The sequence below is a fragment of the Pan troglodytes genome, chromosome 2 (genome assembly GCF_028858775.2).
Source record: "Pan troglodytes isolate AG18354 chromosome 2, NHGRI_mPanTro3-v2.0_pri, whole genome shotgun sequence".
Taxonomy (NCBI): domain Eukaryota; kingdom Metazoa; phylum Chordata; class Mammalia; order Primates; family Hominidae; genus Pan; species Pan troglodytes.
The window spans coordinates 29,463,262-29,483,075 of record NC_086015.1 but is presented as its reverse complement, the minus strand read 5'-3'; the positions used below and the strand labels follow the sequence as shown (position 1 = coordinate 29,483,075).

The window sequence follows — 19,814 nt, the reverse complement described above, 5'->3', positions numbered from 1 at the left end:
ATACTATCTCAAGAGATTGTGGCTAGAAGTCTTAAGACCTGGTTTTCGGCCAGGCGCGGTGGCTCACCCCTGTAATCCCAGCACTTTGGGAGGCCAAGGTGGGCGGATCACCTGAGGGTCGGGAGTTCCAGACCAGCCTGACCAACATGGAGAAACCCCGTCTCTACTAAAAATACAAAATTAGCCAGGCATGGTGGCGCATGCCTGTAATTCCAGCTACTCGGGAGGCTGAGGCAGGAGAATCGCTTGAACCTGGGAGGCAGAGGTTGCAGTGAGCTGAGATTGTGCCATTGCACTCCAGCTTGGGTAACAAGAGTGAAACTCCGTCTCAAAAAGCAAACAAACAAACAAAAAAACAACACCTGGTTTTCTGCTACCAACTCTGGAACTGCTGACACCGTAATGTTACTCTTTCATTTTCTGGGAACTTCCTTTTCTCAGTAAACCCAGGAAAATTCTATGAGGTCACTTGGCCAGGAAGCCTTCTCTGACTGATCTAAGCATACATGGATGCTTCCTCTCCTAGGCAATCATGGTATTTTGCTTTTCCTTCCATGTTATACCTATTCAAGGATGATACTTAAAGTCTAAAACAATAGCACTGTCTGCTTTAGAGGTTACATAGGTGACATGGGGGAATGCCAACCTGTGGCTGGTGGCCCCAGCCTCAGGGAGCCCAATAGGCACTGTGCATTTATCCACTAAGGTGTCTCAGTGCCATCAAGTGTGCCACCTTCCTTGCCGATACTCATGCCTCCCTGACAGGGGAGTAGGATAGGTATAAAGGCTGGTTCCTAGGAACCTGAGCTGACAAGTTGGTGGACTCAAGGTGGCCTCCAGGCAGTGCCAAATATGACCCCCTTGGAACTAAGACAGTACGGTTGGATGGAGGAAGGGAAGACCCAAGGCAACGGTCAGGCAAAAACTGGCAGGAAAATGTTTCAATTTTTCAACACCTAATAAATTGTACTGGGACACACCAGCTGAATAGCTCAGGGCTGGGACAGAACCCAACACACAGAAGATATTCAAATAATAATTGTTGACTAACAATTGTTAGTCAATTGTAATTGTAATTGTTGATGAAGTCCTAGCTGTAACCAGAGCCATAGTAACCGTCTTGGATTATACCTTAGTTTCTTAAATGTATTCCTTGAGGGTGATATCATTTGTATTTACGAAATTAAACAATCAGATTTCTCAGCTGTTAGTAGCAGACCCACTGATCTGAGTTGGAATCAGCTCAGTCAGGGCCTCTGTTGGCTGTGACTTGTGCACGTTGACTATGTCTTTTGTTATACATCATAGCTTCTGCTGGCTAATCACGAATTCTGTTGGTCCAACTTGAGTTTTGTTGCTTAATCCTAATTTTTGTTGGTTAATTATGACTTTTCTTGATTAACCATGGCTTGATTAGTCATGACTTCTGTTGTTTATGATAGTTAAGCCGGTAACACAATGAACACCAATTACTGAGATCAGAAAGACAGATCTGTGTTACACACTGAGTCAAGCATTTTCTAACCGTGGATTTTTCAATCTTCCTACCTCACGCTCTTTGACTGCTGTTATCAAAGAACTGAGGTACAACCAAAAAGGAAAAAGAAAAACTCACATGGTGGAGAAGGCTATATATGCATTAGAGCCATTTGGTTCATGTATTAGCAGTAATTATGGAATGCCCCTATCTGACTCAGATTACTTCTGTCTCCCTGAGGGTATGAAGTACCACTGTTTCCAATCATCCCTATTATTTACAGTGCAGAAAGAAGCAAAAATCAAAAGGCAAGATAACTGTCTTTTTTACACCTAAATATCCTTCTCTACCCAAATACATAAAATTTATAATTTTCTTGATGGACATATCTTAAATCACAAATCAAGAAAGGACATGGAAAAAAGTGGTTCATCTCCCTCCCTCCTGCATATTTTGATATGGAATTGGGTTAGGCCATCTTCCCTCCTCTGATACCCTCAAACTGTTGCTCTAGATTTTTTTTCTTCACACATGAACCCCGTTTCACCTTCTAATTTTCAGATGTTATCACACACAATAATCTCCACTATCTTCCACAGGGGGTGATTTCTGTTGGTTTAGATACTGGCCTGGTGAATTGTCTAGTTCAGGCACATGTGGATTTGAACTGTGACTCGGCCACTTACTATCTGTATGACCTTAAGTGAGTTATACTAAGACCTCAATTTCCTCATCTGTAAAAAAATGATGACAAAGTACCTCCTGAGAGAACCTTGTGTATCCAAAGAGGGAATGCATGCCAAGTGTTAGCACAGTCTGGCCACATAGCAGGCGTCCAGTGAATAGCAGCTACTGTTATTGACAAAACTTCTTTCCTCAAAGCTTTTTTCTGAACAATTTCCCATACACATTCTATGTTTAAAATAAAGATCCCCAAATAGTATAGGACAGTGTCCAACCTCTAAACACAATATAGGCTCTTGGGGATGGACAACTTCATGATACCAAAGGCCATCTCTATATTTAATTGCTCACTTCTTGATACATTCACTCAATGCCAATTAGAGTAGATGTGGTAAGCTTTCTTGGAGCATACAAAGGTGGTTCCTGTCCTTTCTCAGTATAGAAGAAACAATAAGTCAAGTGAACACTACGTAAGATGCCACCAAGCAGTGTGATAAGAACTTTTATGGAAGCAGACAGTGAAAAAGTATCCACTGTAGTGCCTGATTCACATATTGCAGACACATAAAATATTTATTGAGCAAATAAAGGCCTTAGGAATTCAAAGGAGTTAGAAGGGAGGAAAACTGGCACTTGATCTCAGCTCTAGTGGAAAAAGTAGAATTGGAGAGGCAGGCTTTCCCCCAAGAATATTATGGGTAAGCAACAGAGATCAGGAGTAAGAAAGTGCAGGGAACAGCCAGTGGTCCAGGTTGGCAGAGATGTAAATGATGGCGTGTGTGTGTGTATGTGTAAGATACAGCTGGAAAAGGGGGCTAATGTTTAAACTGGGGAAGATCTTAAAGCCATGCCAAGTGTTTACTAGAGAGACACTGTACTCTTCTGTGTAGTAGAGGGCTAGAGTCAGAATTATATTCTGCCAAGATTGTCCGGGAAACTGTGATTCATTGACTTCGTCATGCATCTATCTGAAGTAGATATTGAGCTCTGGGTATCAATACAAATACCTAATCCCCTGAGCCTGCCCTTGGGTCTAGGCAGGAATGTAGCCCAAGAATCCTTGCTTTCTAAAGTAACAGTGCAATCTGCTGACTCATATTTAATCATACATTTATTTGCTTGTGAGAATTCATACTGTGGTGTTTTGAATGGAAGTTGTTTTTTAGCCTTAGAGCCATTGATATCAGGTTTAACATGTGTGGAATGTGTCATGATTGTTTGAAGAAAGGAATTAAGACTTTAAAAAAAATTTTTAAAGGCAATTTGGCACTATATTTAGTTGTAAAAAGCATTGGATCAGGGGAATCCGCCCAAAAAGTGGTGTGGGAAGTACATCTATGTGAACTGGGCTGTTGCAGAGTTAATTTCTATCCCATGCAAAGTTCAAAAGGATAATTTCTCCTTCTAGAGCAAAAGAAGGAAAAGCATTACTTAGTCATATTTTCCTCAGTCATTAAAAGACTCTAACCTCATCTGAATAAAAAAGTAACCAAATGACCAGCCCAGGTAGTCATTCAGCCATGCAGCAAGGCTGGAGCTCTGTGCAGTGTGACCCCAGGCCAGCAGAGAGCTGCCAATAATGCTCATTTCCAGCCAGTAGTAAACGCTGCCAGTAGGAGGTGAGTGTGGAATAATCCCATCACAGCTACTCTGGGAAACATGGTTTTTAAACCAGGAAACACGTTGCCTTAAACAAACAAAAAACACCCTCTGGAGAGAGTGGAAGTCTATGCGTGACAACGTCTGAGAAGTTATTCATAGCAAAATTTGGGGGGAGAAAGAGAAAAGTGAAGACCTTTTCACCCCACTGAAAGACAATGGGTGAGAGGGAGGGAGAAAGTGGAAAAACACCCTATTATTTTGACGACAGTGAGTTTCCTTCTAGGCAGGGAGGGTGGGCATAAATGTAATGAAAAGAACATTGAACAAGTCAAGTTAGATGGGGCCAAACTCTAGGACACAAAAAAGAAAAAGACCACAAATCCATACTCCAAACAAGAAAGCTGAGTTGTCTCAAGGGCAAAAGCTGAGATTTGTTTATTTTTGTTTAAAAAAAAAAAAAAAAGGTAATAAATCCCCATCAGGACATGGTCCCAGTGCTGGGGACTTAGTAAAGGTGTAGCCATGGCTTCTATAAGATCTGTTAGTCTATAGCACCTCTTGCCTGCTAACTTGGAGGGTATCTTCTGGTCTTTCACTGAGAATCTGACCACGTGTTTTAGGCCTAAAAGTCTCCTTTCAATTCCCTTGGTCTAGAAGCTTCCTCGGCACACTTACTCTTACTATTAGAAAAGAAAGCCTGAATTTTGAAAATATGCAGAGAAAAATGGTTCTAAAGAAGGCAGAGATTACAGGTTTAGCAAAACATCATCACTGTAAAGCAAATCTTTCGAGAAGAATATGATTACAGCATTTTCCTGGATTTTGTCAGGTGAATCCTTGAGAGCTGAAACTCTGTTAGACCCAGAGACCACAGCTCTCAATCCTTTTAATCCCCAATTAATTAAAACTCCCTGAGAATACCAACAAAAAGGTGGCCCATGTTCTTAACTCAGAACCTGAACTCACATCATCAGACATCAAGGTCTAAACTTCCAAAGTCTATGATGTCCCAGGAAGGGCGTGAAGCCAATGTATTCAGTTCACAATGTTCCTTATTTTAGAGGAACATGAGCCAGGGAAGAAATGTTACTAGGTAACGTAAACTGGAAACCAATAGTAAGGAGAGATTACTCAGTTGGATAAAATGTCCTTTAATTTAGGTGAAAATATATCTTTTTCTATTTCCAAAACATGACCTTGGATACCATACTTCTTAAATGACCAGGTATCATATAGGTCTGATGATCATAACCCCACTTTAATTGGTAGGCAACAAGTCCACCAGGTTTTGTGACCAATTATCTCAAAACAAAATTTTCAGGGAGCAAGTTTCATAAGGCAAGTAAACACTGCTAAACTGTCTTCAAAAAGTGAAGAGCTGTGTTCTGGGCAGGGCATGTGACTGTGCAGTCCCACAGGGCCTTGCATCTAGAAGGGCCCAGAGCTTAGTTTACTGCTCTGCTGTCACTGTCTTAAAATTCAAAATAATTTTATATTTTTTTTTTTTTTTTTTTTTTTTTTGAGACAGAGTCTCACTTTGTTGCCCAGGCTGGAGTACAGCGGTGCATTCTTGGCTCACTACAACCTCCGCTTCTTGGGTTCCAGCGATTCTTGTGCCTCAGCCTTCCGAGTAGCTAGGATCACAGGCACCTGCCACCACACCTGGCTAATTTTTGTAATTTTAGTAGAGACAGGGTTTCACCATGTTGGCCAGGATGGACTTGAACTCCTGGCCTCGAACGATTTGCCTGCCTCGGTCTCCCACAGTGTTGGGATTACAGGCATGAGGTACCACGCCCAGCCCTAAATAATTTTTGAATAAGAGACAAGCATTTTCATTTTGTATAAAGTCCTGCAAATTATGTAGTCAGTCCAGGCTACAGAATACCATCTACAGCAAAAGTGTTCAATCTCTTTTTCCTTTATGAGGACGTGGCAGTCTTGGATAGTCTCGGATAGTCTCTCTTCTCTTCTGGTTGACCTTATGTCTAAAGACTATAGATAAGACAGAATTAAGTAGTTCACTGTAATCACACTCATTCTCCCACAAGATTCCCTTGGGATGCCTCTGAGAAATTCCGCGACCTGAGTAAAAGCTAGAAAGAAAAACCTTACAGGAGGGGTTTTATGTTTTACTACTGGGCTTTATTTTTGTAGTGTAAAAGGGACTTGGGGGTGGGGGTGCAGGGGGAGTGGGAGAAGCCAAAAGAACACAAAGAACTTCTTTGAAACTAGATAAAATTTCCTTCGAAACAGCACACATATCTAGGCACGGTTTCAAGAGGATATCTAAAAGTTCATTATAAATCCCCTAGGTGTCTCTGACCACTACTTGGGAGCCACTGAAATAAAGGTGACTTAAAAAGAAGGTGAAGAGTATGAGGTGGAGTAGTTACCCAAAGAATTTCTGTGCAGTAGGCTAAATATCATAAATATGATATCTTGGGGACTACTTTGTCTCTTCTCAAGAGTCTGAATTAAGATGTGGTAGGAAGAAAAACTGTATGACAAGGGGAAACAAAGCCTCTAAAATGCAAGATTTCGCTCTTCTCCACATGCTTTCTTTAAATCTGGTTCTGAGAATTTGAACCAACTAAAGACATCTGTTTTCTAAATTACTTAGGTCAGTTATTTTGTGCCCTTCCTTGGTGAAATCCATAGTTACCGATCTATTATCAGGATTACTCTAAGTATAACACGGCAAGAAGCCAATGAATTTTAAGTTTTTAAATTTTCAATTATTTTATTGAAAAAAAAAATGCAACAAAATAGCTGCTCAGCTACAGCCCAGGAGCTAGCGGACCCCAGCTGCTTTGTACATTAATTACTAAATCTCATCTGGACCCAAATTAAATTTTCTCATCTGTACTGAGAAGGGGGGGAGAAAAAGGTAAGCAGAAGGAGAGAGAGCCAAAACATGCTCAAATATACTGAAACCCTTTACCAAAGAGCATGAATTTTAAAATCTCTTTTAGAAGTTTGGAATGCAACATTTGGCCATTAACAAAACCAGAACGTGGCTCTATCATAACATGCTGGTTGACGGCAAGGCACATCACCATGGCAATGCTGCATATTGCATAATTCAAAGGCCTCTCACAGACCCAAATAATTATGATGTACTTGTATTGCTTTATAATGTTAAGGACCTAAATTAGTACAGAAAAATAAATGCTTGTCTAGAGCTTGGTGCACTTTTTCCAAGTCTATTTAATTTTCAGGGCCATGTTGGAATCTTCTCACTGGAATTTTTCTCGCTTATACATGGTTCCATCCTGAACCTGGAGTAAAAAGGAAAAACTCATAGAGTCTACGAGAATGGGAGAAGGAAAGCTAGTCAGGCATTTACATTTAAGTCAAGTCTGACAACTGAAAAATAACAGGGATTTATCGGATGTAGCCTTCTGCTTCTCTTCACCACAGACACTGCTCTGACAGTGCAAAAATCTCACTAAGTTTATTGAGAAAATATTACTTAAGCTCCAGCTCTCAAAATGGATTCTGTCCTTGTATGGAAAAGCTGTGGTGAGTCCAGGCTGACGCCTGATAATGCTAAGAGTATCGACCTCTACACACTGAGATCAGCAATGAAATGGTTTAAAGCCCACCTGCCCCTCAAAGTTGCTCATGCCTTTGTCCAGTCATACTTACCCAGGCCCCCCAAACCTAGAGTGTTTTCTCTCTGCTCAGTGCCTTTCCACAGGCCCTAGGACTTGAAAGTCCTTTCCCTGCCTTGTTCTTCGGTTCAGGACTGCTCATGCTGCAAAATACAGCCCCCAAGAGGGGTCAGGCTCCCACCAAGCCCCCACTACCAGCATATGCTGTTGGAACATTCTCTCTACAACAGTGCAACAATTGATCTTTGTGTCTCTTTCTTCTTTGAAACAGGAGTCCTTTGCAGGCAGGGATGTAACAATCTTTTTTTGTGATGGAGTATATGCAACTTTTATAATTAAAAAATAATATCATATGGATATTCCATGTAGAAGGAAAAGGAAGAAAAGGAAGATCAGCAAAGAAACGTAAATTTAAACCAAAATACTTTATATGCAAGGAAAGGAAAAAGGAAGTTATATTTTCATTGGTAAAACTCTAATATCATAAATTCAGGCAGCAATGTTAACTTACTGATTTATTCCAAATTAGCAAAAAATAGGCTCAAATTTCACCCACGGGCTCCTCTTTCTTGGTCCTTAAAATTAAAGTAGCTATATTATGTCAGCACAGTGCCAAGATTTGAAATTAAATAGGTCCCCAATGCAAAAGAAAAAGTTCTTTTAAACAACATGAACTTGTCTGCAATTAGCACATTATAGCTTCCACCTAAGCACCATGCTATATGAAAATACACTCCTGGAGCTGCTGCTGTTTCAAAGACCTTAAGCTGTGCACTTTCTGAAGTTGTTTTGTAGGAGAACATTTAACAGAACACACACAATTAATTTTTTAAGTGTTACCTCTCTGCTTTTCCATTTCATACCTGACTTTAGTTGATAAAAAGAGGAGCAGCCTTTTGATTACACTGGAGAGAAGGGGAAAAACAGTCTCCGTAATAAAAGAGGTACCTGCCAATTAGTTAGATTGTTCTCCAGTTTTCAATTAAAGGCAGCCTAATGGATGTAGGGGGACCTGTTTTATTTTCCCTGACAGAGCCCTTATTTTTAAACTCTTAGCTTCATTTTCCAAAATTGCTGGCTTTAGACAGAAGAAACATATAGCTTGAGTGAAAAGCTGTACTGTTCTTCTTCTAGTTCCTGTATCAAAATTACATTTTTCTCCTCAGTGGCTACTTCCCATCTGGCCCACAAAGCTTTCTGCTGCCCAGGATGGGCTTGTTAACGGATGGTGGTCCCTGATGCTATAACCCACTCCAAAAGATGGGGTGTCAGACCCTGCCCCCGGGCCAGGAAGCCTCATCTAGGAGCTTTGGGGGTGTTTCAGCCTAATTTTGCTTTCCTCAGGTGATCATTCCATGGAACGTCATTTACCCTTCTCATTTTCTCCAGAAGGACAAAAGAGATAACTTAGGAGGGAGTGTTTATTTTGAACTCATCCAAAAGCACTTCAGTCTCTCCTAAGCATCAGCCTGTGGATGAAATTTGGGAATTATTTTCCTTAGATGAAACAGGACTGAACATTTCCTTGGACATGGCTGGCCTTCTTCCTTGGAACACACACATATTCAAGATTGATATTTTTATTCAGAGTTTTCTCAAATGAATAATTAGGAGATGTTCACAGGCAGGTGTAGGAAAAAGAGCCGGGCCCTGGTAAATCATGATTAAACTACATTTAACCACCAAAGATCTGAACCACCTCTTGTTAACAGCTTAGCAGTTTTGTTTCTGTGGGATAGCACTGTCCCTAGACTTTGGGGAATTGTGGGGCCAATTCCCCATACTGTCAACAGTAGTTATAGCAGCTGAATAAATCCCTCCAGATTGGACCAACCACTCCCTCCAGGCTGGAAAATAAGCCATGAATCACATTATCCTGGTAACTTGAGATTTAACATATCTATAGAGGGAAGATATAAAGCTTCATGTATTAATTCCTATTTGTTTTCATCATCACCTGAAGTTTAGTTGGTTCAAACCAAAGATGGCTACAAGAGGCACATTAGAACAGAGCATGACGCCTTAGTGAGCATTAGAATAGACCCCGTGAAAGCACCAGGCAGTGACACAAAAGTAATGCTTTCATCCTGCCAAGAAAACAGAAAGGGGTTTTAGGAGCCCCTCAGAAGGAGATTCTGAATTAATCTGTAATTTCAGGTTTCCAAATGGCTTTTATGAGCTTGCTTACCCAAAGTATTTCAGAACATCATCTCTTTTAATTTTTAATTTTTATCCGCGCAAAGCTCCAAAAATATACTGATCTGAATCATTGCCTCTCATCTTGTTATCTTAATGGGGGAAGGATAGAGTATCATGCCGACCATTCCGCATTAGGTGTCCTCATTTACAGATTGAAAAAAAAAAAGTGCCGGACATAAATTATTTAAAATCTATTGTATCAGTGTGTGTTCTGTAAGCATTCACTACCGGCAAAGCAGACAGATTATTTTTCACTTTTAATTGTGTTGATACCTTATCTGCTTTGTTGAAAGCAGAGAGTGGTAGGTGAAACCACATCGTACGCTGAGGAACAGAGAAGCAATGGGGTCTATTATTTAAAGCCAAAGTAACCCATTTAGTGGACATAACTTTAACACACTTCCATGGAAGCGAAAACCTGGAGTTGCTATTTACGTCTGTAATGTGTGTCTATTACTGTGTCAAACGCGACTGAGGGTAGCACAGGGCCAGGCTTCTTAAGGAAGCTGTTAGCTGACTGCATCAGGGACACCAGACACCTCACATCACCATCCCAGCACAAAAGGAGAGAATGTGTGTGACTGAGCAGGGGAACTAGTCCAGCATCCCTCCTCAATCTCCTCTCCAAGTCTCAGGTGTGTTGTAAAGCAATGTAAATCAGAGGTCATCATAGGTATCCTTGACCTAATCCAAACCTTGTCCTAATCTAAGAAAAATATTTAGAGTAAGAAAAATATACTTAGATAATAAAATTAATAATCTGTGATTGGAACCTGATTGAAATAAAATTATACAGAGGGATACAAGGATTCATTATTAGAAATTCAAAATTAGCCCTTCTCCCATTGTCCCTGAAGATCATCATCAGGAAATGCATATATGTGCTGGATATATCAGAATGTAGCCAAAAAAGTACCTCACCATTATCCGAATTTAAAAGACCCTTCCAAACTCAGCAACTTAGGAATTCATTTGGGTGAAGTGGCAGATGATGGTAGGGTATATACAGATAATGACTATAGAATTGTTCTGATGTAGTTTATTAAGTTGAAGACCTGTCATAACTCTAGCTTTTTGTATCCTCAGCACCAAATCCAGCACCTTGCCTGGCATTCAGTAAGTATTTGCTCACATAGATGGGTGGAAGGTTGCATGGGAGAGTGACTTCGTTGGCCAAATATCCTCTGCCAGGGCTGTAGGATGGCTGAAGTGACTTCTACTTCTACCCAAGTAGAAGTCCAAAGGGCTGTAAGCTAGTCTACTTTCTTCCTTTAACTGGCTTTGTACTCTGAGCAAACAGTTGAACCATTTCTGTAGTTTCATTTCACAAGTCTGAAATGATCTCTACGTGCCTTCTAGCACTGATATTTGAGATTTCCACGTGTCTTATTAAAGGAACACACACTCAGCATGTCTCCAATATAAGCCTTAGCTCTATACCTTTTGTGACACATGGCTGGTTTGGTAAGATCCAACGAGCTAAAGAAAGCCCAGTCTCCCAAATATGGGCCCTTTTTGCATTGACTCAAAATCCAGCAAAAAGACAACTCCCAGCAAAATACTCAAGTCCATAACCAGACACAAAATGGAACTGCATCATATCTGATATTTGTGAGTTTCATTTCCACACTGTCAAATATAATTCGTGGCAACCCACTTCAGTGAAAGCCCAATGTAAGCCACTGCACTGTTCTTACCCTCCAAACTCCACAACCCCAACCAGTGTGAGCTTCAGATTGAACTCCTGACCTTTCCAGCAATTATCCCCAGAATCTAGACAGCCCCATCATCACCTCAAGCCAACGTGTGAGAGGAGCAGCAGCCAGGAATGCTCTGCCTCTGTTCCCGAAGGGAACCAGAGTGAGAGAGGATCCTGCTTTCCTTTCCATCTGCTTTCTCCAATAAAAGGGAAAAAATAAATGGAAATGAAAAGTATACAATTAAAAAAAATTACATTTAACTTCCTTTTGCTAATGTCTGTAAGATGATTTTTGGCCTGGCAGGAGACTCCAGATGGGCCGTGTAATGAATATAATTTAATACAAAGAACCGGAGTTCACAGAAACACATTTTTCCAAGTCTGAAGGTAGTGGGTTGTCTCACACTGTTTAATGCAAAACACCAGGACAAGTCATTGCATTTATTTGCTGTTGCACATTGGCCTTTAAACCTAATATGAGTGGGGCTAGACCTGAAGCCATGAAACCAGAAGCTGTCACTCTCTGAGATGAGGCTGGCACCAGTGCACACTCACCCAAAAGGCCAGAGACCACTAACCACTCAATGTGTTTTTCCTCTGGGGTCTGAAGATTTATATCACCAATTAAGGCCATAATGAGTGCCCCAAGTTGACCTCCTAGGAGCAAGAATTAATTAAGCACAGTATTTCTTAGTAAAGAATGACATTTTTCCAAACGAGTTATATAAGGTGGCCACATTTTCTGATATTACTGTGCTTCTATGTACAATTCCTAATTGTTAACACAAATAGAATATTCCAGGAACACAGCTCAGTTTATGTTTTTAATTTGACAGTAAAAGAAAATAATTTTTACTTTTATCCTTATTTTGGAGGCAAAGAGAATGTTTTGAGTGTATCGTGTGTGTGTGAAACACAAAATTATTTACATTAGTAATATAATATCACTTCTTTCAATTATTATGATTATAAATGAAGGAAGCTGACTCATATTTATAACCTTCCCAGCTTTCAAAAATGAAAAGTCATGTTTTAAACCCAGTTGTTCTCCAGAATTCGTGTGTTTCCATAAATATGACAATGGAGGTTAAAAAAAAATAGGTCAAAGCTTCCATTTTGTAAACTACACCTTAAATATCCTCATCCAGGGGGTGGCAGATTTCTATAAAGGGCCAAACAGAAACTCTTTAAGCTGTGGGCCAGAGACTTAGCTGCAAATACTCAACTCCACCATCACAGAATGAAAGCAATCATAGACAATACAGAAATGAATGGATTGGCTGTGTACCAAGAAAACTTTATAAACACTGAAATTGAATTTCATATAATTTTCATATGTTATAATATTAATTTTTTTTCAAGCATTTAAAATGTAAAAAAAAATTCTTAGCTCTTGGCCATACAAAAACAGGCAGCAGACCAGGTTTAGCCTATGGGCCATAATTTGACAACCCCTGGCTAAAACATATGTATATTTTGTAGTAATCAGCGAGGTTGGAGAAAACACGGTCTCTTTCTCACTCTCTCACACATGCACACACGTACACATACACACTAATTATCAACATCATGGTCTCAGAAACTATTGATGTACTACAGAAAAAATGTGGCTTCAAGCATGTCTCTTTTGCTATGAACCAGGACATGAAGAAAACCTCAGCCTTGAAGAAATGTTACAAGGGTAGTAGGAAAAAGAGACCTCTTTCCTCCTCGCCCTTTCTCATAAAGAAAATTCCCACTCTAAATTAGAAATCTTGTCTTTCCCTCCTTTAAGGAGTTAACATAGCCAGCACAGATCTGGAAATCCCTGCAGCCTACTTGCCAATTAATGTATTTAACTCTAAAGAGCAGGAGTTTTTAATTTCGTTCATCCATCACTAACGGAACATTTTGGTAGAAAATATTAGGATTTCCAAATAACTTTATAGCTCTGTAAATTGCCAACATACCATCTGCAATTGAATTAACATTTATAACCAAACTGAAATAATAAATAAAGCAAATTACGCTGCAAATATTCGTGAGTGCCCAATATGCACTTGAGAACGATAATTAGCATTTTATAATCACGCTTCATTTTCTTTATCCAACTCCCTGTCACATTAATGATAAAATATTTTAAACTGTGCTCTATCAGCAAATGGCAGTACACTCTCCAGATTAGCCATTAACTAACATGGAGAATGAACACAGTTTGTGCTGCTGACATTATGCACCCAGAAGTTTTACTCATAATCACATCCTCCAGTCTCCCTTGCTCTTATCTCTGGGTTTTGTTTTGTTTTCCTATGCTACCAAAACAAGGCTGAGAAAGCCAGTGCTTCATTTGCACCATCTGAACCAGAAGCTCTATGGGAACTAAAGCCACACACTCTCTTTTTTTGAGTTAAAAAAAAAAAAAAAAGAAGAAATATGATTTTAAAATTTATGACTTTCTGATCTAGAAAACCAGGGTCTAGAGGTCAAGAAGCTTAAGTCACTCAAATGGAATAACTCTTTTCCTCAAATAATTCCAAAGTTCTCTCTTATTATCATCTGACATCCTCTACCGTAGTATGTGTGATTCTTTTTCTAGGTTCAAATAAATGTTAATTCAACTAAATAAACTAGTAAAGACTATATATGTACACATATTTTTTCAACTAAAATTTCTACCAATTAGCAAAATTTCCCCAAGTTTTCCCATTATCTTCCTTGAAAGTCAATTCCCTTAAAACAATTGTGTCCCGATGCTTTCTTGAATCATTTCTGCCTCTCGCTCCATCTCTGTTTGCACTTGACATTTTGGGGTTCTCTGCCTGTGTCGCTTGGCTGTAATTCTCACATCTCTTTGATCCAGGGCTGTTCTGTCCACTACAGTAGCCACTAGCCACATGTAGCTATTGAGCACTTGAAATGTGGCTCATTCAAACTGAGATGTGTTGGAAGTGTGAAAGTTAACATCAAATTTTGAAGACTAACTATGAAATTACTATGTAAAAATATCTCAATAGTTTTATATTAATTGTTGAAATAATTTTTGATATTGCAGTACATAATGTATATTAGTAAAATTAACTTCATTTGTTTCTTTTTAAAAATGTGGCAGCTAGAGGGCTAGGCGGGTGGCTCACGCCTGTAATCCCAGCACTTTGGGAGGCCGAGGTGGGCGGATCATGACGTCAGGAGATCGAGACCATCCTGGCTAACATGGTGAAACCCCGTCTCTACTAAAAATACAAAAAAATAGCCGGGCATGGTGGCACGTGCCTGTAGTCCCAGCTACTCGGGAGGCTGAGGTAGAAGAATCACCTGAACCTGGGAGGCAGAGGTTGCAGTGAGCTGAGATCACGCCACTGCACTCCAGCCTGGGAGACAGAGAGAGACTCCGTCTCAAAAAAAAAAAAAAAAAAATGTGGCTGCTAGAAAATTTAAAGTTACATGTGTAACTTGCATTTGTTGTTAGCATATTTCTGTTGAACAGTGCTGGTCTACTCCACTGGGTTCTAAATGCAGTGATGCCTGAAACTTTTTGTTGAGTACATGCTCTGCTATTGACCAAAATGATTATTTTTCAAAGGCCAAATCAAGTAAAGCTTTTGATCAACTAAATCCTACATGAGTGTCATCAGGCAACTCCAGAAATTTCAAAGAGCAGTAATCTTTGTCTCAGCCTGCATACAGTCATATTTTTATTGCGACAAATGTTTGATAAGCCAGACATACCACTTGAATATAGAAGGAAAGTGGAAATGACTGTTTCCATAGCATTATGTGCTGCTATGTGCTAAGCATCTCCACATGTCCAGCCAGGTTCTGTAGGAAAAAAAAGGGGGCTGAAAGCAGAGGCTTCTTATTGCAAAGGTAGTCTAGTGGTTGTGGGCTTGGGTCCTGCTGCCAGATACCCTAGGTTCAAGTTCGGCCCCTGCCTGTTATTAGCTGTGTGATCTCAGACAAGTTACATAACCTCTCTGTGCCTTACCTTGTCTTTTAAATGGGGATAGTACTGTTTTCTACCTTGTGGGATTGTTATGAATATTAAATTTGTTAATAGCCTAAAACAGTACCTGGCAGAGCATAAGCAGTCAAAAAATATTTGCTGTTATTATGATTACTAGTCTTTACTGCCTTTAAAGACAGACAGAAGTGTTCACAAAGCAAATGGAAGTGGTAAAAGGTGCAAAGAAAGCTAAAAACAAAGAGTAAGGTGAGACCAGGAAAGAAGGTAAGTTGGATGTAGGTGAAGAGGAAAAATATCTGCAATGTACCACAGGGACAATATCGTAAAGATGCACAGAAGCACTGTCCTGCTAGGACCATTCACACAAACCATGCCTGCCACCAGCTGATAGGCTGATTCAGTGACCATAACAGACAGGCTCTGCATGCTTAACCGAGGGAACAATCTGTTAATTCTAACAGTTTATGGATCTGCCTTTTAGGTTATAAAAGGAAAGCACATTTCTGGACTAGCTTCTGGGCTAGCTTTACAAATATTTGGCCAGTGTTTTTCATAATTTTTTAAATGCAGAAAAATTCAAAAAACATAATTCTTTTATTTTCATCCATTATTTCTTCCTAGCATTTAAGGCAGAGGTTGCAAACTGCTAATTTCCAAACTGAATTGAGCTAACAGACATGTTTATTTTGGCTCAGTGGTGGCCGACACAGTCTTTTAAAAACTTTTAAATACATTGCCAATACTTAAAGAGTAGATTTAAAATATGCAAGAGATTGACTTAATGTTCTTTCCTAATATTTCTTGCCTAATCATTGTATGATCTGAGTGGTTTTTAGTAGTGAAATGTTTGGAGAACCAAAAAATACCTTGAAAAAGCCATAATCCTCAAGTAATAGAGGAATTCTCTTGAAATATTGAAAAACCTGGCAGCGCTAGTTCCACATTCCTGTAGGGCAGTGGCTCTCAAAATGCGGTTCCTGGGCTAGCACTCAGCATTCCCTGGGAGCTTGTTAGAAATGCACATTTCTAGACCCCCTGAACCTGAAACTCTGGGAATAGGATCAATTAATCGATCCTTTGACAAGCCATCCAGGTGATTCTCATCATTATAAGCTTGTACTCCATTGAGGCATGCAGTAGCAAAGAATTAGAAGACAGCTACTATCTTTGCTACACTCCCCACCACCCTCTACTGTAACAAATCAGCCTGCATTATTTACTTACCTGCCCTGCCCTCCCAATAAAGCACCTGGTTTCTCAAATCCAGTAATAAAAATTAACTCTAATAAGAAAAAATAAATAACAACTTCTCAATGGGCTGATTTCTGAAGAAAATGATCAGGTATCTTTTTATCTAAACACAACTAAAAGGATTGGAATATACAGTGACTCTCACCTTTAGAATTATATGAAACATCACCAAAATGCATCCTTGCCATACTTTCAAGGACTAATGAATCAGATAATGTTAAAGATGGGAGTTAGTTACCTTAGCTACCATTTGAACCTAACCTGGCTCATGACATAGGTAGAAAATCATGTTCCTAAAGGGAAAGGGAAAGAGAAGTAACCGGGAGGTTCACAGACTTAGCCCAGGTGCTACACCCTACCTGGAAAATGTTGCAGCAACAGCATCTACTTTATAGAGCTGTTATGAGGATTAAATGAGTTAAAAACATGGGTCTGGAATATAGCAAACTCTAGATACGTGCTCTTGGCACTAAAGAAGCACTGTGTATATACTACACTGTCTATTTCTCAAAATTATTCCAGTGCTCCTATGTTATTACACAAAAGATGAAACTGGATTTCAGTGGTTTGTCCAAACGATGGAGCCAAGATTTGAACCCAGGCTATGTGATTCCCAATCCAATGGAAATTACTGGTTTAGGCTAAGGGGCTGCATACCAGTAATAGGAAAAGCAGAATCCACACACCTCTATAATATTTCGCCTCATCAAAATTGAGTCTGTTGTGAAATATGCAAATCTCTCACTTCCAAACAAATATAACCAAGTTTTTTATTTATTATTATTCAAGGGTAATGGGCATTTTGTGGGTCATTCAAGTTCTTTTCCAGCTTCCTCGTTATTGCACTGCTGTTAATGTATGCATGGGAGCAAGAGGAGGGAGGAAGTCGTATCAGTCTGTTTCACTTCCATGTGGCTGTTATTCAAAAACATCCAGTAGAAGAGGGGTTGAAAGATGCAGTAGAATTAACATGACCTGTTGTTTCTGTGATCAGTGATAATCCACTTCCTTTATGAGAGATAATAAAGCCTTGGTAGGTGGTAATGAAATGTTTGAACCAAGTATGAGATTTGAAGACTTCCAAGTCTTCAACTCTGACTAACAAAGTAACAATTCAGAGCTGTCAAAAACACTTCCATCATTCTTTAGATCTCCTTAAAATCCATGAAATTTAATACTTTCAAAAGTCACCACATGTACTTATAAGGATTCGAACAAAATTCAGCACATTCCATTTCATTTTGTGTTTAAATTTTAAATAGGAACAAATTAATAAATAGCTTTTGGGGTTTTAATCTAATTTGAAATGTAAAAAAGAAAAATAAAATTCATGGTCAGAGACAGGCATGGACTGCATAATACCATGCACAACAAGGCTGAGATTTTACAAAGCAGCCATTTAACACAGAGTAAGACACCTTTCATTTCATAATATGGTATTACCATACTGAAACCAATGAACACACCATGACAGATTCACTGAGTAGTTTTTAAGTAAATACCCCTGCATATTTTCTCATTGCCCTTCCCTTGACACACTGTACTTCACAAAAATTCACATCCAAGTTCAAAGGCAAAAAAAAAAAAAAAGAAGACAGACAGACAACATTTTTAAAACAGCCCAGCCTTAGAAATATGTACAGAATTCATGCCTGTTTCAAGTGCTCTTTCTCCTTTACCAGAGGGTACAATTAAAGGCCCATAGACGACTTCCAAATGGAGGCCAAAGAGAATTTTGGTCCGAGTCAATAGGAGTTCACCACCCTGACCATGCACAGGAATAGCTCTCCCCAAAAGGAATAAATAACTATTTTGGCAGGCAGCACCCTGAAAACACAAGGACTGGAGCAGCTTACATTAGAGCCCACATTGGGTAAAAATAAAAAATTCACTCAGTGGCCTAGAATCAATATGAGAATAGTGATATGATCTGATGCAAGCCAGGAGAAAGCAGGGGGCCTGAACTTGAGACCACTCCCTGAGAGATCAGCTTACGGTCTGTTTCCATAAAGCTGGCAGAGCCAGGTGTCACATGGGCCTTCTGATTTCTTCTTTTTCTCCCTGTGTCCATAGACGTCATGTCGATACTAAGGGTACTGCATTTTTCTCAGTCACCAGGAAAGCCAGAACGCACTCACAGCAGCTTAAAGGTGGGTGGTAGCCACATGTCCATCTGCCATTTAACTGAGTGAGTGTGTCCCCTGAAGTAGGGCAAGATGGGTGGTGGGAACCCACAGCTCCCTCAGTCTGTCTCAGTTCCCATCTGCTTTTCAGAATGAGCCACTAGTCTTCCGAGGGCACAGAGATGCATATTTTTCCTACAACAGGCTCTCAAGAACAAGCCACCTGCTTCATCTGGCATCTAACTAAAGAAAGAGCCTGTGATTCAAAACTAAACTCAGTCTGCAGCAGCTTGGATTTTCCAAAGATGGCCACAATAATAGCTCCTTCCCAGATGCTCTTTTAAAGTGACTATGGCACTATCCCAATGAAAGGAGGGTTTATGTCCCCTCCTCTTGTACCTGGATGGATCTGTGGCTGCTTTAACCAATAGAATTTGACAGGAGGAACACTATGGGACTTCCAAGGCTAGGAAATAAAAGGCCATGTGGCTCCTACCTTGTCCTCTGCAACCTTAGTTTTTGGACCCCTGAGCCCCCATGTAATAGGTCTGACAACTCTGAGACCACCATTTTGTAAGGAGGCCCAAGCCACATCAAGAAGCTACTTGTATTGATGCTCCAGTTAGCAGTTCTAGCTGAGGACTTAGCAGGCAACACCAACTACGAGACCTATAACTGAAGACAACTCCAATACCTACCAGACACTGAGTTACTCCAGATGTTGACTGTCATCAGCTGGGCCCCAGATAGCAGGAAGCAAAGACAAATCATCCCCACTATGCTTACATAAATTCATGACCCACAATCTGTGAGCCAAATAAAAAAGTTTTATGCCATTAAGATTTGCAATGGTTTGTTATACAGCAATGGTAACTGGGACACGTCTTGGGTGATTTAAGGGTCATTTTAACCATATACAATATTTACCTCATATGCTTATTCTAGAAGTTAAACCCTAAGGGAGAAGGGATTCCACTCTCTGTCTTACTTACATAATAGAGCTGTTATAAAAAGGAGATGTTGCATATGTACATCCTCAATAAACTGCAGTATGCAAGTACTTGTAGTAATTATAGGATTTATCACTTCAAAATGAACAGAAGGCATCTGTTATTTCACTGTTGTATATGACAAACAGGGAAAGACCAATATTTGAAACCTAAAACCAGTTCAACTTGGGGCTAAGAAGTAACCTTAATAATTGATAAGTTCAACCACTGTG

At 39.8% G+C, this 19,814-nt stretch overlaps 1 protein-coding gene across 4 annotated transcripts in view; it reads right to left on the bottom strand.

Moving 5' to 3' along the window:
• Positions 1–19,814, bottom strand: part of RARB (retinoic acid receptor beta) — a 769,542-nt gene that overhangs the window by 100,640 nt on the left and 649,088 nt on the right. The window contains exon 1 of one of the 4 annotated variants that reach the window (XM_009445030.5): positions 18,465–18,521. The exons of the other annotated variants lie outside the window; for them this stretch is intronic. The gene's annotated coding sequence lies outside the window, so the exon portion shown is untranslated. Of the gene's footprint in view, positions 1–18,464; positions 18,522–19,814 lie in introns of those variants that run through there. 4 annotated transcript variants of the gene reach the window in all.